This window comes from Lytechinus pictus, chromosome 3, assembly GCF_037042905.1.
Source record: "Lytechinus pictus isolate F3 Inbred chromosome 3, Lp3.0, whole genome shotgun sequence".
Classification (NCBI taxonomy): domain Eukaryota; kingdom Metazoa; phylum Echinodermata; class Echinoidea; order Temnopleuroida; family Toxopneustidae; genus Lytechinus; species Lytechinus pictus.
This window is the reverse complement of record NC_087247.1, coordinates 28366524-28390884: the sequence shown is the minus strand read 5'-3', so window position 1 is coordinate 28390884 and position 24361 is coordinate 28366524. Positions and strand designations below refer to the sequence as shown.

At 36.0% G+C, this 24361-nt stretch overlaps 1 long non-coding RNA gene across 1 annotated transcript; it reads right to left on the bottom strand.

Moving 5' to 3' along the window:
* Positions 1 to 5101: 5101 nt before the first annotated feature.
* Positions 5102 to 23618, bottom strand: LOC129256400 (uncharacterized). The gene is made up of 9 exons (XR_010293018.1): positions 23529 to 23618; positions 18167 to 18258; positions 16926 to 17715; positions 14395 to 15079; positions 13681 to 13851; positions 12228 to 12366; positions 11096 to 11236; positions 9753 to 9891; positions 5102 to 8941 (listed from the first exon to the last, which is right to left on the bottom strand). It is a non-coding gene; the product is annotated as an uncharacterized LOC129256400 (long non-coding RNA).
* Between the last annotated feature and the right edge of the window lie 743 nt (positions 23619 to 24361).

The window sequence follows — 24361 nt, the reverse complement described above, 5'->3', positions numbered from 1 at the left end:
TGCAAAATTGCCACTACCTTGTGTGCTTGAATATTTAGCATATACTGTACAGTGCAAAAAAGGTCATCCAAACCAAGAGCGTTGATGAAAATTAAAAGAAAATTTTTGACTTTGTATTAATACCAAACTTGTCCCACTTTACAAATTAAATTGATAAGTCATTCATTGACAAGCAACATTATTTGGGCATTCATGAAAATTTTGTTTTGACCATATAAAAAATTGGGGAGGAAAATAAAAATTGTACAATGATGAATAAACCCCATCCCTTTGAATTTGGATAACCTTTTATGCATTGTCTGGTAAAGAGATGCCAGTCAGGTTTAATCACTTGGTCTGAAAAAAAGTACAAAAATTACTAAAGGCCCATATGTACTTTACAATATCAAGCCTGATATGGAAAGTTGTTGGGCAAAACCTGGAGACTGGCAGCTCTCTTAGCCATGACTTACTCCAGAGCTGGGTTTCAGGAATAATGTCAATTTTGGCTTGGAAAAAAAGGTCCCACAACAACACCCGGGGGAGGGGGGGGGGGCACTCTATTGCTGTACACCCACGCGACCACAGATTTAACTAACCCACTTTTACACAAGTTTTATCCATTGGTCAAATCTATACCATGAGTAATTTTGCATGAATTTTTGACAATTTTGCTCCCTAAGCAAGTGTATGTAACCTCTAAAATCAAGCGTGTGATGTGCCATAATCGGCAAAAAGTACCTTTTTTTGCGGGTAGCGCAGGTGTACAGCAATATAGTTGCCCCCCCCCCCCCCCCCCCCGGGCCATGACATTTGCTCCTGGGGTTATTGCTTCATGGGCAGAAGTCACCTGACCCTTGTGGTACCCGCACAGTGAGTCGAAAACGGCAGTTTTAATATTGTATATCAACCAGTAGTACAATTAGATTATTAAAACTGCCATTTTCGACTTGCTGTACATCCAACACGGGAAGGGTGATGATGCCTTGTTCAGGGGTATAAGAGGGGCAATTAGCACAGGAGCAAATGTCACATGAATGGGGGGGGGTACTATCATGGAAAGGTGCACAATACAAAAATTAATGCAGAGAAGCAAATTTTTAATTTACCAAGGGAATTTATTATATTTCCAAAGAAAAAAATGTACAAAAAAAAGGGCCGGCAGCCAAGAAGATTCATTCAAGTATGGAGGTTTCCATAGCAATTGACCTCTTGATTCAATGGTGCAAACCCTAATCCTTGCAAAATGACCAGCAGCCTGATCGGAGGTGGGGTCCACCTACCAGAATCACACAATTGGTGACATCACTACCCACAGTCTAATTTTCAAGTGTGCAGGGCGGGGCACTGGACATTGTTGTGCATGATATACCCATCTCTAATGTAGGTGCTTATTCAAGTTTAATGATACTCCGTGCAGCCAAGTGTATACAAGACAATGCAATGATTTTCCAAGCAAATTGTTTCAATTGCAGGGGCTGCGGAATGGTTTTGAGGGGGGGGGGGGGCTAACCATGCAAAAAAACACAATCAGATTGTAATTTATATGTTTTTGTAAAGGAGGGGGGGGGGTTCCGCAGCCCCTTAATTGTATTAAAGAGCAACTTTAAACATTGTACATTTATCCACATTTTACCTTTAATACCTTTTCCTTTAATCTGCACCCTAGCTCATTACCATCCCCTCCTCCCCTCTATTCCCCCTCTTCTCTCGACAGATCTACCTGTTGATCCACTAATTGTGCTCTCCCCATACCTCCCTGTACTATCTATTCAGGGAAGCATTTTATGAAGATTTTCGTCAGTAATTTTTACAATCAGATGTTATAAGCTACTGTAAATCATTGCATCTGATTGGCTAACAAAACTCTTCATGATATGCTCCCTATACCTGTCAATCTTCTACCATTTCACATCATTTCAACATTTATTATCCATGACTGATATTGGAATGCTCTAAGTAATTCATATTTTTTTCCTTTTATTTAAATCTATTGAAATATTTTTTTAGTGTTACATGTATTACTAGTCATAATCTTTAAAATTTTGATTAATTTGTGTATTTTTATCATTTAATGTTTTGCTATTCTTTTTTTACTTTTTTTTTTTTTTTGGGGGGGGGGCTTTTTGCATTTCAAATGAGCAAATGAAAAAAATTACAATTATTTTGCAAATAAATCAACTTTTATGTACATAATGCAGTATTGCTATTGCATTTTTATTAAATGCAATTCACACTGCATTTTGAATGATGTTTAGAAATAAACCAATAAGGGGGAAAGCAATTTTTTGTTGTTTTTTGTTTCTTTTTTGTCTTCCCCCTGTCATTTATTCATTCACCACCATATAGCAACCAAATGAATGCCTTCATACCGTATCCACCACTTGTTTCCACACAACTCTGAGAGATAAGGTAAAGGGCAGCCGGAATGTAAAGATATGTGATACGGGTTACCGGTAAACCCTGAACATAGGCTCATCCTGAGGATGTGCACTTTATATCCCACAATGGTTTCAATATATATTAATAATTGTTAAATTTGAATAGCACTTTATACTTTGTTTCTAAGTGCTTAACATTGTAATTATTATTCATATTGGTCCATCAATCATTAAAACACAATGCATGTATCCCAGTCATAAAGCGCAATGTCAAATTTCAGAGACGGCACCCAACAAAATTTCAAAAGAACTTGTTCCAAACCAGGATGTAGGAAACCATTCTTCAGCCAAAGGGTCACTGACAATTAGAACACTCTACCAGAAGAAGCAACATCAGTTTTCAGAGATAACGCCCCACAAAAGTCAAAATTCTCTCCAGACTGGGATGTAGGAAACCATTTCTTTAACCATAGGATCATGAAGAAGCAACATTTCAGAGACGGCACCTAATAAAATGTCCAAAATGAGCTCAAAACCTGGTGTGGGAAACCTTTTCTTGAGCCAAAGGGTCACTGACAGTTGGAACAATGTAACAGAAGAAGAAATTGCAAATTGCACAGACAGCTAGACAGACAAACTGGATTACCAATAGACAACAGCACCCCTTAGTCCCTGCCACAGTTATCAATCTATATGAGGATGCTGCTGAGGCTACTCAACAGATGACAACCCTCTTTCAATGATCACAATGGTCCAGATTGAAGAGTTGTTTTGCTCTGACTTCTTGAGGGTGATTGCACTGTGTGTGTGAATGCTGCTTCCTCTTGAGCCATAGATCCTTTCTCCAAGTGGAAAGAGCAAGGGTGAGCAGGAGTATCTTAAGAGCATAGAATGGTCTCTAATCACTCTGACTTACCTACTTTCAGTTCATTAGAGTCAAATGAATCTGATGAAATCCAATAAACAAAGGAAAACATCACAAATGGATAAAAAGACTCGGAAAGATAAACTGGTATGAAAAAATTCCTGTAATACAACCACAAAGAGAACTATATACTCTCACAGGATAGCAAAGAAAGTTGATTCCGGATAGCACGAGTCATATCGGAGCGCCATCATGTGTCCTGATTACTATTCAGACCATCTGTATGACACCACATACCAGCATAACAACCAAAGATGAAGCATCTCATGAAATATTAGCATCTGAAATCCCAATAGAAATGTGTGACTAGCATGATGTTTTGGTGAGCACCAGATATCACATGAGCTGAAAAGAACTCCATCCCTCTTGGTCACACAGTACTTGGGGATTATCACAACTTTACCAGGTGGGTGTTTTATAGAGCTGTTTGTAAGTTACAAGTAACTTTATGAATGACTGGTGATCTTTTCTCGTGGTAAATGATATACACCTGATTTTCATTGGTGTTGATTTAGTTCTAAGAAATGGTCACCAGTCATTCTTAAAGTCGCTCATAATTAGGACCAGCTTTATGAAACACCTGCCAGATTTCCAAACTCTGAATACAGATATTTCTCAATGCAGTTGAAACAAACTACTGGATGTCAGCAATGCTCTTGTAAAAATTTGCTCAACAGTTCCTTCCCTTCTTGGTGAAACCACAAATGGTTATCAGCAGACCTGGGTCAATTTTAAAGTGCAAACCAGTCCTTGTTCAATCTCGATCAATGCCAACAAGCCCCAAAGCCGCCTAACTGCTCCATTGAATTTGACAAACATGCGAAAGTGCCATTACTAAAATCGATAAGGTTCAACTAGAAACACTACAATGGCAAGGCTCTTGAATAATGGCTTGAAAAGGAGATGACAATAGCAGGCAAGACAGAAATAAAAATTTGACATTGCACTTCTGAAACTAGACTACTGTATTGCTGTGATTGATGGATAATTGGGGGGGGGGGTTGTTTTTACACATTGTAGAATAACCATTTAAGCACACAATCCTCAAAATTTAGTGAAAACTTTAAAATTTATTAGTAGGCATACTTTTTTGTGTGAATACAATTTTTTGGGGCAGACGGACCGATATTCATCGCAAAATCCTACCATTTCAACGCAGGCCATTATCTCCACACGTTGTGCGATTACATGATGGATACACACACGGCATTCGCACAAACGCTTTTGTATATGGTCCTGCACTCGGCATCAGCACAAACAAGTGGTTTATGGTGGTGAATGAGGAAAGGGCCAACTTCGGCCAATATTGATTTTTAAAATTGACTAAAATTAGTTTATAAAAAAAAATAACATGTACAGAAAAAGTGAAACCTATATTACAAAATAATGAATACTTCTAACTGCTAGGAGATCAAAATATGTAAATTCATTGTCTTCTTAGCACATTATTATATCAGTCATGGCAAATATGTTGCAATGGTGTGAAACAGATTTAGACTAACAGCTATTGAGTAGATAGTACAAGGAGGTAAAGACAGATGACAATTAATGAATAAACAAATAATAAAACTACTGTCAGGATAAGAGAGGGAAACATGAGGGGAAGAGGGTGCAGTAATGAACAAGAGAAAAGATTTGGGAATTAAAAAATAAATGGAGTGGCTACATACATGGGAAAATTGTAAGATTACATTTCAATCAGATTGAGCCATATGGGCAAACAGGGATTATCAGGAATGGGGTGAAGTAACTGTAAAGATAAGGGATTACAGTCATGGAAAGAGAAAAGGGGATTTTGTTATTTTATATATATATATTTTTTTTTTTTTTTTTTTTTTTAATAGGGCCCTACAAATTTATCAGAATTGCCCTCAGGAATGGTTTAGTTTTGAAGAATTTTCATGGCAAGAATTTTGTTCCGAAGATTTTTTTTTTAATGTCAATTTAGGTAAAATGTGGATAAATGTACAATGTAAGTAAAGCTGCTCAATAATACAATTACCCTTTGCAACACAATCACTTGGAAAGTCAATGCATTGTCTTACATACTCTAGGCTACACAGAATACCATTAAAATCATGAATAAAGCACTCACATTAGGGAAGTTGTATGTCATGCACAGCAATGCCAGTGCCCCTCTCTGCACACTGAAAAATAGTCCTCTGGGTAGTGGCGTCACCAATTGTGTGATTCTGGCAGGAAGACCCCAGCTCAAACCAGACAGCAAGCCATGTTTGCGAGGTTCAGGGCTGCACCATCACTCAATGAGGTCAACTGCCATGGTCCTCCAACTTGAATGAACCCTCTCGGCTGCCGGTCTTACATTTTATTTCAAGAAAGAAAAATAAAATCATGAATACAAAGCAAGCATATAGTAATGACAATTATTAACTGTAGAGCAGGTCCAAGCTATATGTAATCTAACGAAAGGGACAAATCAGAGGGGTGTTTCACAGAAGACCCGAGTATGGCTAAAAATCCCTTATAAATTTCCAGATATGTGTCAAAATTAACAGATAATTGTATTGTTTGGCTCGCGCACAGAGAATGAGCTCTACTGTGTATTAATCAATGAGAGTACTGAGCATCAAATATGCATATAAACACTCAAGCATGATTTTAGTCGGGTTTATCTTTTTTCTTGAAACACTCCCCAGGACTGTTTTTCTAAGGTCATAAACCTTTCATTAATTAAATGGAAAGAAACAATTTTTGATTGCTATACTGTAGAGGTTTTTTTTTTTTAATGAAAAAAAACCCCACATGACTGGCACTATATCACAGGGACTATGTAAAATTTTGAACAGATGGATTTTCGACTGCAAATATCTCTGACTCTCTGTTCTTACCAGATCTAACTTCTAATAATTTTGAAATAATGACCTTTGATCTTGTGACCCTAAAGTCTAATAAGATCATCCTCGCTCAACATAAGATTGAAGATCTCTCAAACTGTTCTTCAATTAATGTGAGAAAGAGATATTTCAATGTATATAAAGATCTATGTGAATAAGTACTTTGTCCTCATGCATGACCCAAGTATATAATCAGATTTCTGTCTCTCCCTAATGCATACATGAATTAAGATTAAAGTAGAAACCTAAACCGTTTAGTTATCACGAGAATGTGTGTAACCTTTGACCTTTACCTTATGATCCTAAATTAAAAGATAATATTCAGATCATTTATACATGTACATGAGTAAAAATTGAAGCTGAACTCTTAACCATATATTAACTGGACTATTTCAGACCAGGTATTTACTTGGGGTGAGGGTCAATATGACCCCCCCCCCCTCCCTTCAGATCTCAGCCGCTGATCATGTAATCGCTGCATAAATTTCCATGCACAAGGAGAGGAGAACAAAAATCTTTTAATGATTTATAAAATATTTCTGGAAGAAATTATTCAAAAAGTATGAAATTAGTATAATGTTTTTGCCTATAACTCGCCTACAATTTTGACATTTTTAACAAATATCTACAAAATATTTGCTGAACTAGAAATATATTTCCTATGTACAATTTTGAAGTAGCATAGAATATATCAATTTCTATCTGCAAATTTGAAAATAATCATATATTTACAATTCTTGGTTGAAAACAGTTTGTGTTGATTTTGTACACAAAATCACAACTTTTAAAGTAACTTTGAGGTTGAAGTGCATGTATAAGAAGTCATGCAGGGTTGTAACAGTGTATCCACTTTTTTTTCTAATACGGTCTCAATAGATGTACAAGAATTAAAAAATAAAAAGTCAAAAGTCTGGAAATGAGTCACAAATTTTTTTCTATGGTGACGTGCATGCTGATTTTCATTGCGATTGCATAATCAACGGCCTACATAAGACCCCCCACCCCCCCCCACCCCCCCTGTTGAACAATTCTACGACAAGTAGGTCCAGGGTAAAAAACCAGAGATAAAACTCTAATAGGGAAAAACTCTGGAAAACCTTTGGATCCACTTTTGCAGAATAGTCAACACAAAATATACCCAAATGTGACCAGCCACTCCAAAACCAACAATAAGTCAGTAAGAGGTGCTCTAGAAATAGGCAAAATACTTCTTCAAAAATGAAAAAAAAATAGAAATTTCCTTAATCCAAAAGAAAAGTTATTCTTCATACAGTCAAAATTTTAAGTTGTAACTTGAATAAAAGACAAGATACAAGAGCTTCTTTGACACCATTTTCTATGGACTACTTTAAACCTTGTTTTCTGCATCTAAAGAAGTACTTGTGTGTGTTATTGTTGACCAAAATTTGCTGATCAAAGTTATACATCATTTTAAAGCTTAGGATTTGCTCTTTCAAGCTAGATAAAAATCTCAAAATTCATTTTGTGCGACTTATTGTTGGTTTTGGCTTCATGAAGATAAAGTTACCTACTAAGTTAACTCAACATATATCTCCATGGACTCATTATAATGCCTCCAAATCTTTGCCAATTGTTATACAACCTTAAGCAAACTTTCTACCCCGAGAAACCATTCTTTGAAAGTTACAAAGCAGGTATTTACTAATAAAACAATAGACACAATAATAAATAGTTACGATACTCCTACCTATCATCAAAGAAATAATAGCTTGGACCTGCTCCTTGCATACATTAAAAACATGGGTTCATGAATAGTAAATACATGTACATACAAGCATTTTAGGAATCCTAAGAGCGCAGTAGAATGTATACTTCAGTGAATAGTTTCTACGCTCTATAAATTCATATTATTATTAATAGTAACTACATACAAGTATTTTAAGAGTCCTAAGAGCGCAGTAAAATGTATACTTCAGTGAATAGTTTCTGTGCTCTACAAATTTATATCAGTATTATTATTAATAGTAAATACATCAAGCATTTTAGGAGCCCTAAAAGCACAGTAGAATATAGACTTTAGTGAATAGTTTCTGCGCTCTATAAATTTATATCACTATTATGTGAATCACATATCTGATACTAAAAATATGTGAAATAAATTGAAAGAAAAGTTCAAACTGGCTTTTTGTTCATTCAGCTTGATTTACATGACAAACATCCCCATATCAAATAGAAAACCTAAATTTGACTTTTAGAAATGGGCCCTGGTGATGGATTGCATATATAAAGCAACTATTCTGTTTAGGTCCTGGCGCATGCAACAGTGCTCTTGAATTAATTTTGTTAAGGAGCCATTATTAATTTTGTTAATTCTCGCTCTTGACCAATGCTATCTTGAAAGTCTTGGGGAAAACAGGTTGACCAAAATTCTTTCACAATATTAATCAATGTTGGTGCATTTAATGTGAAATGCACAGATAACAAGGATTTTTTCAGGCCGTCAAATAGCAGATAATTCACACCTGCCTTGAAATGAAGGATATAGCCCCCTATCAATAAAATCACCCCTAATAATAAAACTTATTTCCTATCCCGATCTCAATTATGAATACTGGGAAGATTATAAACACAAAATGGAAGGTGTATATGAACAGTTTTGTATCAAATCAATTGTCTCTGTTTGATCATACTTAACCAAAATACCAATAACTCTTCACACCAGACATTCCGTGTAGATTCACGATAGGTGTTACATCCTTGTCTCTGGTCGACTATCTCTGTCATTTATACTTGGAAGATCGTTAACACCAGATAGGGGGTACATCCATGTTAAACTGCAACTGCAAGTGTAAAGTGAAAGAACAAAATATAATTTAAACATCAATTCCTCTTTAAAAAACACATTCACTGTGACACATGTATATATATATATATATAGTAGATAAATAAAAGTTGGCATTGGAACTAATGTACTAACGGTAGATGCAGTCTTGACAAGTGTCAGAAAACTTTACTCAAACATGTCATTCATTTTGCTTCCACATCAGTTTGGAGTTAGGTATGGTTTCTGTTATCCGTTTCTGTTATCCACATTAAGAGTGGGTAACATACAATTATGTGACCTGTCTATATTCCACAAATAACCCTTCTTCACAGTTCAGAAGAAAAAAAAGTAATGCAAATGTGTACTGTCCATGTCAGATGCAATGGTGATGTAATGTCCATAAAACTATCTTTTATTTATTTTAATGGAAAATTATTTTAATTTCCAAACTATTCTCTGGATAAGTCGTGTGATATCACATTACAGCTTTGCATTTTAATTTACAACAAATTTTACCAAAACAGTGTCCATAAAAACTCATGTATCCGAGACATTACAGACATCAAACAGTTTTAAATGGCTAGATTTCAGAAAAGATTTCCTTCCCAAACCCTGTCAGATGATGTGAACATGGGATCTTAGTTTTATGATAACATAGAAATAAGGACATAAAAACCATTTTGGAGTGACAATGCTTGCTTATTTATTGACGATCATATTTTGTTGCCCAAAGAATGGTGATAATGCTGGGTCAACAAGCCTGCTGGCTGTATATCAGGTAGTGGGAATAGTTATCAGATCAAATAAGAGGCATGCTTTTGACTTACGTTCAACCGTTGCTTTCAAAGCCTTCAACGTCTCCTTAGCCTCTGTTGAAAAGTCAAAAGGTCCCTCAGGTTCGGCAAGTTATCCGGGAGGTCAGAATCTGTTGGTCTCTTGTCGAGCTCTCTCTCTCCCTTTTAAAGGCTATAGTAAAAAGACAACAACAAAACAATTCAAGAGTTTTATTTGAATTTAAATGATCAAAGATAATTTGCCAGGTAATACATTAAACGTTCTTTATTTATTCACTAATTAACCATAAAAGCAAATATGCCTCTTAGAAATGGATATTGTAACATAAAGCTTTTTGATCAATCTTATACTACTTGATTTGAACAATAATAATAATGTAGTTTTTATATAGCGCATTTCAGAACAGTACGGACTCTCAATGCTCTTTACAGAAATAAAATTATACAAATATAAATGAGAACAATGGAAATCACATATTACACTTAAACAACATGAACATTAATCAATTACATATGGCTAAAGTATAAGAAATAATCTAATTGAATGCTTCATTAAAAAGATACGTCTTAAGTTTTGATTTGAAGAGTCCAGGATTATTTTGTAATCGGACAGTACTTCCAAAGGATGGGCGCACTGTAGGTGAAGGACCTTTTGCCATGCATCTAAGTTCTTCGTCTACCAGTAGGTACTTGAAGGAGTTTTGGGTTGATGAACTTTTGAGTGGGTGTATGGAGAAATGAGTTCAGAAATATATTGAGGGACAAGACCATGGACAGCATTAAATGTTATTCGAAAGACATTGAAGCGAATTTGTGATTCGATGGGTAGGCAGTGAAGTTCTTTGAGGATTGGTGTGATGCGGTTGTGTTTCTTGGACCTGGTGGCAAGCTGAATTTTGAATTCTTTGGAGCTTTGCTATATCTTTGTCGGGGATTTGATACAGGAGACTGTTACAATTATCAAGTGCAAACACAGCCCTACAATCAAACAATAATCTTTGTGTTACAAAGCTCTGATTAGAAATTCATAGAAAAGTACAAAAGTCCTCAAGAAAACGTGTTTCTAATGGCCAATGAAGGAATTCATACTTATGGCAAAAACATTTCATACCCACTATGTAAAAATGTATCATTAATTTTTAATCAAACATAATGATTTGTGTTAAGGGCCCCGATTAGAAATGTACAAAAAAAAAGTGATTCCTCTGGCCAAAAGTATGTTTCTAGTGAAAGAAATCTTACTTTTGGCAGAAACACTTCACACCCACATGAGAGTAATTTAAAAATGTAACATAAAATTTGAATTGTAGTGAAATCATACACACTTTGCAGTGCTCATTCATAGACACTGTAGACAAATGATTGACTTCACTTACTGTTAACCGTTGCTTTCAAAGTATTCACCGTCGTAGCCTCTGTAGAAAAGTCAATAAGTGCTAAAGTTATGTACTGCAAGATAACCGGGAGGTCCGAATCCGTTTGTCCCTCTTCAAGCATTATCTCCCATGTTATAATGGCTACAGCAAAAAGACAAAAAAAAATCAAGGGAATTATTAAAGTGAAATGAACCAATGATAATATATTTCATGTCTTTTTAATATTTGATTACTAAGTAACCATAATAGCAAGAATGCCTCTTAGTAATGAGTCTCATAAAACAAAGCTTTATAATTGATCATATGCTTGATTTGAAAACATGATAGCATATTATGATCAATATGTAATCAAGTACAAAAACAGCCTTACAATAAAGCCCTATGCTCTGTGTTAGGGGGCCCTGATTGGAAATGTACAAAACTATCAAAAGTATGTGATTCCTATGGTCAGAAATATGTTGCTTGTGAAGGAAATCTTACTTTTGGCAGAAACACTTCACAGAGCTGCCAACCTAAACAAGAACATTTCAGTATTATAAAAGCTGAAAATCAGTATTTAGGTGAGGAAATCAGCATTGTCGAAGAAATACCATAGGACAACACATAAATCCGAAACTTTAGAAATCAGTACTTTGCATGAAACCATTGGTACTCTTCTCATTTGTTAGTACTTAATACGGTAAATCCGTACTACTTGGCAGCTTGACTTCATACTCACATTAGAGATTAGTTAAAATGTGACATAAAATTTAAATTTTGCAAAATTTTATACATTTTCATAGACACTGCAGAGAGACTATTGACTTTATTTCAACTACAGTGAATGAAAAAATGAAATCATTTTCCACATCACAAACATTATAAGCATTAAGTTGGGACTTAGTTGATTAAAGTAAAAGTCTGTGACAAAAAAAATTGATAAAAAGCAATAATTGTTACAATTGGTAAGGCATTTTACAGAAACATTGTTCAATATACAAAGTATGTGCTGCTCTTTGTAATACAGTATGTGTAACTGACATAATTAACTGAGATACCTATATGTGTAGTATATATCATAACATAAAATTATAACCTGAAAATCAGGTAACAATTGTCACAAGATCAATTAAGAAACATGTTCTTGGCTTACATCCAACAAGTACTGCAAAAAAGCCTTCAACATCTCCTTAGCATCTGTTAAGTCAATAGGTCCTTGATATTCAGCAAGATAACTGAGAGTTCAGAATCTGTTCATCCCTTCTAGCATTCTCTCCCTTGTTATATAATGGCTACAGAAAAAAGACCCCAAAAAATGGGATTTGCATTCATTAGTTACGAAGTCTGTGACAGATAAAAACAAAAGTAACTGCTAGGGCATAACAAAATTGCCCAATATACAATGTATGTGCTTCCATCAAAATTACACTTGTGAAATTGGCATATAATTGACTTACATGTAGATGATTATTTTCATAGAATGCATACATTCTCAGTATTTGTCAAAATAGACTAAAAGAGATATGATAAGTTCCTGATAATCTTCTTAGGTCTTTTCAATGTTAAACCTGACACAGCAATATTAGTGTAGTAAGAGAACAATACATGAATGTGGCCTCAAGTGCTTGCTAGTCATCTTGCTACTACCAATAAAATTTGCTACATGATCTTAATTCTTTTAAGTGGCAACATCAATTATGTATTTGTCATGACGTTAAATTGTAGCGCAGTCGTTCAGATTTGTCATGTCTTAATTTGAATTGGCACATATCGTAAGTATTTAGGTCAAATCGAATGAAGACATGACATATTTTGACATGTACCAATTCAAATGACGTACTTCCGAGTTTTTTTGAAGGTCTCATGCTTCCATGCCTTTAAGCAATGCATTTTGGGGTTCAGTACTCTGCAGTTTGGGTACATCACTTTTCTCATAGCACATACATGTAATAACTGAATGCTTAAGAACCTTGAATAATCAAGCAGCTATCTGGGTAATCTAAACCCAGGGTAATAATATCCAGTGCTTACATGTATGAAGATTGTATGTAACGTTACATGTATATGAATGTTGCATATTATCATTATCATTTACTGAGAAGCTATCTGCATTCTTTCAGAGAAAAGGCAGGCGTGCTCTGCTTATTTAGGCACTCATGGTACACAGATATACACCTATGATGTAATAACAGAAAGCAGACTTGACCTCTCCATCTGTGCATTCCTTGAAAATTTGGAGGGATGCAAATAAAATTTTCCACCACAAATTCATACTGCCCATTTTATAAAACAAATAATGCACAATTTTACATTTGTGATGTTAATGGATAATGCAGGCACCACAGTATTCAAAATATTGTGCAAAGAGCATGCTGCGCAAAAACGGGAAGTACCCTCAAGTGAGCTGCATTGCCAAAAACACATTTATAAATGTGCAGTGTTTGTAAAACATTGCACAACAAGTTGCCTGTTATGGGGATGTCCGGGAATTTTTCAAATTTAGGTGCACCATGCAATATTGCACGGATAAACCATGCATACTAAAAATTTGTGATGCACTGTTAAATTACCCTATCTAAAAAAACCATAAACACTGCATAACTTACCACTGGTTCTGATAAAATTTCTCTGGACTATTTCATGAGTATGTTGAGTTAATCCTCCGTCATGACGTCTTTATGATCTAGCTCCATGTTCCCTGCTTCCGGTTGGGCCACTCATTCCAAATGAATCCTTGATGTTAGGCCTTTACTCTCTTGGATAGGACTCGACACTTGCTGCAAGGAGAAACATAGACTTAAGATTAAATTTAGTCTCAGTCATGAATAGAAGAATTTGTCTCAAATTGACTGTGTGGGTTTTCATTTATCAATTTTGACAAGTTATATCTCACTTTAAAGCTTATGATCATGTGCTTGTTTAAGCTCAATAAATATATCAAAACTCATTTTGTGCGACATTTGTTGGTATTGGGGTGGCAGGTCATGTATTAGGCCGCGCCCAAACATAATGCAACAATCTAATACCATTACCGGCCGATGAAATTGAAGCAAGAAAATAGAGAAATTCTGCACAGCAATCTTATTTACATTGTTCTACTTGGATGATGAAAGATACCAAGTTTAACAAGGAAGTTTAGTTCTTAAACTGGTAGTTTTTCGGTTTTTAGTGACAATAAATATTTTATGTATCTTCAAGTTAATTTCACCCGTTTCCACTGCAAAATCGCCTGTAAAAGCAACACTTGCTTGGGCATGGTTTTAACTAATTTAATTTTTAAGTAAATTTATTCTCGGAAAAACTAAATAAATGAAACTCACTTTTCACTTCAAACTAGGGCTGAGTTCAACTGAGCAGTCCAGTCCAACGATGACCCAACGATGACCGACCGGTGGACCACGTGAAATAATTAAATACAATATAAATTCACAAAGTCAAAGACTTTGACAATCAACAGATTAAGTCCCCTAATTTTTTTTTCAAAGTTCCATGTGATATTATCATTTCATATGATTTATCAATGAAGTATGACAATGAAAATAAGATAACTGAGCTACATTTCTCAATTTCATTGCTTGAATTGATCAGCCAATAACATTGTAATCCTATTGCCTGAACGTCTGTTTGCAACTCATAGTTAATCTGCTGTAGAAATATAGCAGAGTAGCTAAAAGTCACAAACTGACAGAAAAAATGGCCACACCCATGCAACTGCATTAAAACGTTATTGGCTGATAAAGTTCAAGCAATAAAATAGAGAAATCCTGCTTGGTAATTTGATTTCTATAGTTCTCCTTGGTTGATTAAAGGTTTGAAATATAATATGTGAAAATCTTAAATCTAGATAAGGAAATGTAGGACTTTAAGTTTTTTGGTATTGAGAATTTTGGTGACAATTAATTTCTTGATTTCACTGGTCCACTGGTCTCCACTGGTGGTCATCGGACAAAAATATTCAAGCTTTCATTGTTGACACTCGTCATCTGATCCCTTCATGGAGATGTCCTGTTAACAAAATATAAAAAATAACATAATGGTGCCTTCATTGCAGAAAAAGGATATATTATGGGCCTACTTAATTTATCAAAGCTACATGTAACTCAGGATGAGATAGTGTATAGTAGGCCTATACCATCACTAAGACCATCAAAGTGTTGTGTATATAGTATATGACATGTAATAATTGTGATAAACTCAGTGATTTCAGACCGCCTCAAAGTTCATCAGTTCCAGGTATTTTGGCAGTGTGAAAGCTAATTACCCGTAATCTCTCAGAAAGAAAATAGTAGGTACTTGCCAAAATTACAAGAACTTTCGCGGGGATTTTTTCAAGGTCGCAGGTATTTTGGCAGTGTGAAAGCAAATTACGGGAACTTTTAGTCCAATGTGTATTTAGGCGCGGGCGCCGTGGGTGGCTGCTGAGCTAGCGATTTTGAATCTCGCGCCTCTCTCTACTTATCAGACCATACTGGGCATGCTCGTAACTTCAGGAACTAATCCAGAAGGGTATGTTTCGGGATGGTGTGAATGCAGGAATAACTACAGTGAACAGGTATCATTTAGCCTGAAAAAAATTCTCATAATTTAACAGGGATTCTTCATTCTTGTGAGCGAGGCGGTTTGAAACCACCTAATGTAACAATTTCATTAAAAACGAGCCTAATATAATTTGTTGGTGTTGATTCTGTGTTTGATAAGAATGGTTAAAGGGGAACTAGCTCAAAGAAATTGTCAAATAGCTTGACTACCTAATCCTTTTGTTTTCAAAATTATTTAAACTTTAAAACAAAAGGATTAGTCAAGCCATTGGACAATTTCTTTTAACAAATTTATCTTTAACCATTCAAATAAAACACAGAATCAACACTTACAAATAATATACAGTCCAGTTTTAGTGAAATTATAACAGTATATTACAATTATATACATATGTACAGTGCTATACACACAAATTTTCAGGTGGCCTTTTGCAAACTTTTGCAAATGATGGTAGATTTGTACACAACAAAAAACAATCTCTGAAACCAAAACAAATATGGTAATTGCACAATACTATGAAAATGTAGTAACATGAAAATACTATGGGAATATTGTAACTGCACAAATACCATGAAAACATGGTAATTGCACAATACCATGGAAATGCGGTAATTGCAAAAATGTATGAAAATATATCCTAATTGCACAATACCACACTAATAAGAATTTAATAGATCATAATTAGATCACTTTTAATGTAAATGATCTAATTCTTATAAATGTGGTACATCCGTACATGTATTGTTATCTTGTATTTACTACATTTTCACAGTACTTTACATGAACAGTTTAAATAAATCATCCATTAAACAAAGGCTATAATATACATTTAATCAGATTTCACATTAACTGACTGTGTATGGCAAGACATAAATATGATATTGACATATTGAAGACCACCTAGAGTTAAGATGACATAAGATGCAAAAAAACATCTTACCCTGACTAAAACAACTGTTTTATATTTTGCTTATTATTTTCTAGGAGTAGGAATTTATGATAGGTGTAATTGGCTCCTACAAGTGTAAACATTTCGTTGTTTAGCCTAGGAAACCTTTGATTCAGAGCCCTGACATTATATATACTCCCTATTAATGCAATGGAACCTCAAAATCACTTCTTTTTCTTTAAAGCAAATTTTCAACAAATTTCAAACTTGTAAATTTACATATTATTCTCTATCAATCAATAAATCAAATTAAAATGAAACAAAGAAAACATTAATGTTCCCAAGTTGAAAAATAAAATGTAAATAGGGCTTCAAATGTTTAAACTTCTGAATAAAATAAGAGGTGGAATTATAAAGACTTACCACTCTCTGAAGCTGGAAGTTCAGGCATCGCCCTCTTCACAAAGATCTAGGTCATTCTCTGTAACATCCTCGCTGTTACCCGCCAGGGATCCCTCTCTTCACAAAGATCCTGAGGTTCTTCTCTGCAACATCCTCGCTGTTACCCTCCAAGGATTGCCCTCTTCACAAAGATCCCTGGGTGATTCTCTGCAACATCCTCGCTGTTACCCGCCAAGGATCACCCTCTTCACAAAGATCCTGAGGTTATTCTTTGCAACATCCTTTCTGTTACCCTCCAAGGATCGCCCTCTTCACAAAGATCCCTGGGTGATTCTCTGCAACATCATCGCTGTTACCCGCAAAGGATTGCCCTCTTCACAAAGATCCCAAGGTCGTTCTCTGCAACATCTTTGCTGTTACCTGCCAGGGATCACCCTCTTCACAAAGATTCTGAAGTCATTCTTCGCAACATCCTTGCTGTTATCCTCCAAGGATCGCCCTCTTCACAAAGATCTCAAGGTCATTCTCTAGAATCTCTGCAACCGTCTAAGGATCGCCCTCTTCACAAAGATCCCACTGTCATTAACTGCAACATCCTTGCTGTTACCCGCCAAGGATCACCCTCTTCACAAAGATCTCAAGGTCATTCTCTAGAATATCTGCAACCGTCTAAGGATCGCCCTCTTCACAAAGATCCCAAGATCGTTCTCTGCAACATCTTTCCTGTTACCTGCCAGGGATCACCCATTTTACAAAGATCCCACGTTATTCTCTGCAACATCTCCGCCGTTGCTACCATCAATTTAGATCCCTGAGAGATAATAAAGATAATTTTTTAAATATAATCATTAAATTATTATTATCAATTATTTTGTAAAAATCCAGAAGTTAGTGAATGGATTGCCTTGGGAAATATATCATACAAATGCATATCACAAAAAGACTTCATGCAACTCTTCAATAAATCATGAAATATGCACAAAAATACATATATTCAGAAAAAAATTTGTCTTCTTTATTTCGATCTCTGAATACCAGAGGAAAAAGGAATAATAAAGTATAACTCACAATCAGGTAAACTCTATTCAATTTAGCTTTTTCATTAGCTTCATTTCACCATTTTATTGGCTGAATTTTGCCTTTTTGTCTTATTTATTTTGTTGATGGGTTGTTGAGAATCACAAATTCAGGACATTTAAAGCTAAAAACACACATCAAATTTTCACCATAATAAACAATAAATTGTTATGTCAAATATTTACCTAGTCTTGTTTTACAGATGCTGAACATAGTGGTATCTATCTCTTCAAAATGTTGTAGATTGTGTGCAGGTAATGTGCTGCTCTCAAGAACACTGAAAAATATAAACAAGATGATGTAAACTATTAAAAATATCTTCAATGAATTTCACTTTTCATTACACATTACAAAATTGCTGGTCAAATATTACACTTGGATCAGTCCATGTCAAATCACCGAGCAGTGTTACCTGACCCCCCCCCCCTTGATTTTGCTCAAATTTGCACCAAATGTTCCCTCAAAAGTCTCACAGAGCAATGTGATATATTATGCCCAAAGCAGGGAATAATTTTTGTAACCAAATCCCCCCCCCAAAAAAAATCAAATCTTGTACTTTTATAAAAATGTGTAATTGAGTTACTAAGATACTAAAAAGATTGCACACAATGTCAGCTTTATGTACATGTACATGTAGACATTAAAACCACAGAATAATACCATTGGCTCTCGAATCAGCACATAAAAAAAGTGTCTCAAATTTTGAAACATTCCATTTTGGGGGCGGGCCGCAGAGGTGGGGGCAGCCATTTGATTTTTTTTTTCTTCCATTGTAATAATAAAGGATATACAAATAAGTAATACTATCAATTGCTATTATCATTCACCAAGCATCCATTTTCTCATTCATCCAAGCACAACACAGAACATCAAATAAGAATGCATCAATGATTGATCTTGTATGGGCCAGAGAATTCCTAATCGGCAGCCGGTATCGCGAATATCAGAACATTGACCTATGAAGATATGGACGATTAACGCGAGCATTTCTTTGTTCCAATGATAGTTACTGTCATTTTGCTATGTAGAGTGACTAGGAACCAATCAGAATTATTCTTTCAAATTAGCGGTTATTCGCTAACCTTTAAGTTACGATGCCCAGAGTGATCTCTGGTAGATATGAATACATTACTGGTACAAGGTAGAGTCTTGAGTGAATCTGTAGTGCAAATTAATGTTTGTAATCATGTTGCATATAAGAGACTTAGACCGAAGCTAAAAGTGAAATTGACAAATAAGAAACATATTAGTGCCTGAAGTTTTCTGGGGAAAAGATTTTCTGCGAAAACTGCGGAAACGGAGATACCGAAAGGAAAAAAAATGGATTTTAAAGAAATAGAAATTCAATGTCTCCAAACTGTATGCCAATCACTTGGTCTTTATTTCCTTATTGGAGACCATAATGAAACTTAAGATACTTACTAGATCTATATTTGAAACCTCTAGTAATAGTATACAAATATACCAGGCTTTGAGTAAGTACAGCAGGAATTATTTGTCCGAGGTTGGACTGGCATTAATATTTATTTGGTTGTTGCAGAGAATGACAAATAGTAATTTTGCAAGACCAACCGAGAATTAATAATTCCCTCTGTACTTTTAAAATAAAGGCCCGATACAACATTTGTTTTATATCCTACATTTTATAATTTATAACAACAGATCTTGATAATCTAGTTCTTGTAAACGTAGTTCATCCTTTTTTAATCTGAACCAAAATATAGATAACGAAATCCGCTGACTGACCTACTTTTTCTAAAGCCACACGCTCAGCGGAACGCAGATTTGTGCATGCGCCATCCCTTCATCTTGCTGACTGGTGCACCCGAGAGATTGCATGATCTGTATCAAAAGGGCACAGGTCTCAAAGAATAGTAAATTTCCTTTGGTGGGCATTTCATTTTCATCATCTGACATCACGGAAAAGTAAATTTTCTTCAGAGGGTGTTTTTATTTTCAACATCATCACAAAACAGTGACAATAAGTTTGGTCAGATCATGCTATTTGAACCAATCAGCAGGCAGGATTTAATTTATGTAGGATATAACAAACTTTACTGACCAAGATTTCTCAATTTTCATTCTTAAATTTAATGGCCTGTAATGTTACAATCCCCATGAGGGGGTGCAGCCATTTTGTTGTCAGTATTTTCTCCAGCATCTTGTAGAGGACAAAGAGAACAAGATGGTGACATAAACATCAGCAAGTTTTTCCCCATCTTCTCAAACATTTTTCTCATTTTTTTAATGAATTTTTGTTTAAAAATGAAATCAATATCGTATAAATGTCGGAAATGAAATTGTATCCCATAAAAGGCAGAGCTGCCAACATTGGGATGATAGAATCCAGTAGATTTCGCGGAGGTATGATTTTGTGAGGGAGCGGCGGAACGTTGTCCCACGGATGGGAGTTTTGGGTAGCAAAACACATTAAGAAACAACATTTGATAGTAACCGACAGCTGTCTAAACCATAAAAAAAAATTCTGATAGATTAAAAAATTAATGCACATTAGAGAGAATTCATGATTTGTCATTGACTAAATATACACTTCAGGCAATACAGTAGATTTTTTTAATAATTCATAAAAGAATACATTCAACATGAAAATACCTTTAATTGGCCAGAGGGGGAAGGGGCTGCAGAAGTGGTAAACATGGTAAATGAGCTTTATACAGTATGTGGACTGTTTAAAGTCTCTGACTCTGAGGGATTCCTGTGAAAATTGTCACACGGTCCCATTCTGCTTGAAAATTATCTTTATACTTCGACAAGTATTTTGTCGTCTTGGTCTTGGATGACTCCATCTCCATGATCTCCATGGTCACTGGCGATGCGATTGTAGTGTGGATGAATCGGGATGGGGCGTGCTTCGCACAGCTCAGCCAGCCAGCGCCAGGCTAGCTCAGTCACAAAAGAGAAAATGTTCGAATCCGATCAACCCAAGTGAAAGTAGGCGAAAAAATCTCCACTTTGCTTCTAATTCTTCAGGATTGTCAATAAAATTATTCCTGAAATTGAAAGTCGAGGTGTAAAAGTAATCCACTTGTTAATCCCATCGTTGATCCACAGTTTCAGCTCGAATAAGGCGCACGCAAGCTTACGAAAAATCCCTCGCAATTCTCGGAGCTTCCTGGCGCAGCGCGGCCGGCTGGAGCCGCGCCGGGGCGCATCGGGGGCCATGTGCATGGAGTACCGCTGAAGAGTTTTCATCACACACATTGCACAACCCGGAAATAAAATGACTTGTTAGACTACTTCACCAGTCGTTCAGTAAAATTATCTTCATTTACATGGGAAATCAATGTACGATTATACAAAAACTGGTAGAAGTTACTGGGTAAAATGAAAATGTGATAAGGAGGTTCCACGTGGGTGTTAGGGAGTTGAACATGCTAGACTCGTTAAACAGTCGTTTGTATGAATTTTACAATTTAACAGCTAAAAATCCTGATTATCCGGGAGATTTTGGCATGGGGTCGGGAGAACGGGAGATTGGATCGCAATCCAGTATTCTCCCGCAGGATCCGGGAGACTTGGAAGCTCTGGTATTGCATGTGTAAAGTTCGTGCTCGTTGCGTATCTTCTTTTACTAGAATCGCGCAGATACGCGGGTGCGCAGACTTGGGAGACCGCGCAGACATGGGGGAACTGACCATACTAACGTACGCTCACTCCCCACTGACGCCTGGCTTCATGATATTTATCAAGCGAGGCAAGTATTTTGCGATCAAAAATATTTATCGGCCGATGCAAGTATTTTTAAAACTTAAATTGGCAGCTATACACACGTGTGGTATCTAGGTATCGATAACAAAGAGATCAAGATGGCGACCAAAACAGACTTGGTAAGTCAACGCTCGTGCTCTTAATTATTTTTCATATTTATCATATCTATGAAGGAATATATATACAATTATATTAAATTTTGGGGGAAAACTTAGTTTTGGCCCATGTACAGTAGTTTGGGGTAAAAATCCTAACCCTAACATATAATTTAGGTCCACTCTCACCGTGGGAAAATCTAGTGTGTGTGTAGACCAATGCTCAAGGAAGCCAGGCGTCAGTGGGGAGTGAGCGTACGTTAGTATGGTCAGTTCCCCCATGTCTGCGCGGTCTCCCAAGTCTGCGCACCCGCGTATCTGCGCGATTCTAGTAAAAGAAGATACGCAACGAGCACGAACTTTACACATGCAATACAGACAGGTATTCATTAAAAAATCTGACTCAAAATAGTGGAAAAATAATGAATTCAGGGCATTTCATGTGACGGCCTCAAAATGCAGCCTTTCTCATCAAAATCCCTGAATCGTGTGCAAAGTGAATGAGTGCGCAGACATGGGGTACCGTACCATTTTTTTTTTCAATCTGAAAATGACTGCCCAAAGGTTTTTTCAAGAAAATCTTATATTTTCTTTCATTTTTTAATGAGAAATTTGGTACACTTACTCTTAATAATATAAATAATATATATATATATAACACTATTAACCAAAAGATTTTGTGAAATAAGAAGAAATTCATGTTAAATCTTAACTCAAATTGTTAGTATGGTGAGACTACCACATATCGACCACCTCTTTTGAAACCGACCACCTTGCGCGCGTTAAAATTATTGCGTATTACAAACGATACGCGCGGGAGAGTAGGCGCAGTGTCCATAGAAACGGTAAGAATCGATTTTACGAGAAAAAAAGAAGCAACAAAAAGTAAAAATTTAGTAGAATTAATCAAAATTGTATTGACCAGACCCAAACCCCGCTGAAAAACCAAGAAATCCGATAGGAAACGGCTTTAGAACAAATATCCGTCGTCAATCGTCGAATCATGTGCCGGAGCTCGCAGTGGAAGTAGTGAGACGATCATTTAGCATGTTGACATCATAGAACTGATTTGGAAGAATAAAAATAGTTCACTACCGCGACAAGAATCGGCCGTAAACTTTGTGTATCGCGGGTGGTCGGTTTCAAAAGACGGGTGCAAATGAGCAAATGCAAAATCGTCGTATTCGTTGTTCGTCGATATATACGCGGATTGAATCGGAGTCGCCGAGCGAAACATGGGAATCTGATCTGCTCAATTTTCTGCACAAATGAGACGAAAACTGGGTAAAATTGATGAATATTTTCGCAGATATGATGCTAAGAAGATTAGGTGGTCGATAAGGGGTAGTTCCAACCATACTATGATTTTCACTCCCCAGACGCCTCCACTCCAGGCTATCCTGGCTACACCCCCATCGATCAAAATACTGTATGATTCGAGATCCCCCCCCCCCCCCCTCCATTGACATTGCAAGTAGAGCATTCAAAAACATACATGCACTGCAGCTGCAGCAGTCACCAACAACATACCCAGAGAGCTAGAGCACCGGCCCGCGAACCGCGCCGGTGCTCTCTGACTCTGACTGAGTCTCTGATCGGGTTCATAAATTGAAACGTGAATAGTCTAAGTTAAATTAGATCTAGTAATTCATTTTCCAATGGTACCGACTTCAAAAGTTAATTACGTTAATCATTTTGAGATGAATAAATCATGTACACTCACCTCTTAATTACCCTCGTCGTATATAATTTTGAAAGTCACAAAATTCAAAACACAGAAACAGTCACAAGTCACACGCCAAACCAAAGGCTTTATTTAGCTCCTTTAAGGACGTTCCACAGTTATGTTTGTGCGCATCATGATCTACGCATATTTTACACTCTGCGCGCTGACGTCACAATGGATGAACTGGCGATTTAATCAGCTGTAGATATATTGTGAGCTGATTTTTTTTTCCTTATCTGCATGCACTAACTGCAGATCTGATGTGTTATTTTATGAAGCTATTAAACTGGAATTATTCCATGGACCATTTTTTTTATTCCTCTACAATTTCAAAATAGTTTCTCTGTAGTGCTGCAAAGTATGATGAATATGACCCCGAGTTTTGAATAAATGGAAAAGTGGTTCGGAATTTTCCTCACATAGATACTGCTTTTGGCGCGTTTTCGGGTGTTTTAAGAAGCAAATTTTCTCTAATAAGAGTGCTGATAGTTTGAAAACAAGCACATGAACCCATATTTTTTAATGTTTGCCCCTCTTAGGTATACCTTCCTGTACAACTTTGCAAAGTTTGGTGAAAATGACATGGGTTTTGAATAAAGTGCAGCATTTATTTTACTTCTCAAGTTTGTTATTGAAATTTGAAATTTTTGAGGTTGAGTATCTTTCCCGCAATTTCTGTGAACTGAGAGTGTTGTTAGACTTAAATGAGCAAACAATTGACAGCAATATAGATAGATTATCCATCTTACGGATACAATTATTAATCATATTGCAAATTTGATGACATTTTCATGGATTTTGACTGACTAATAGGGCTTTAAACTCATTGT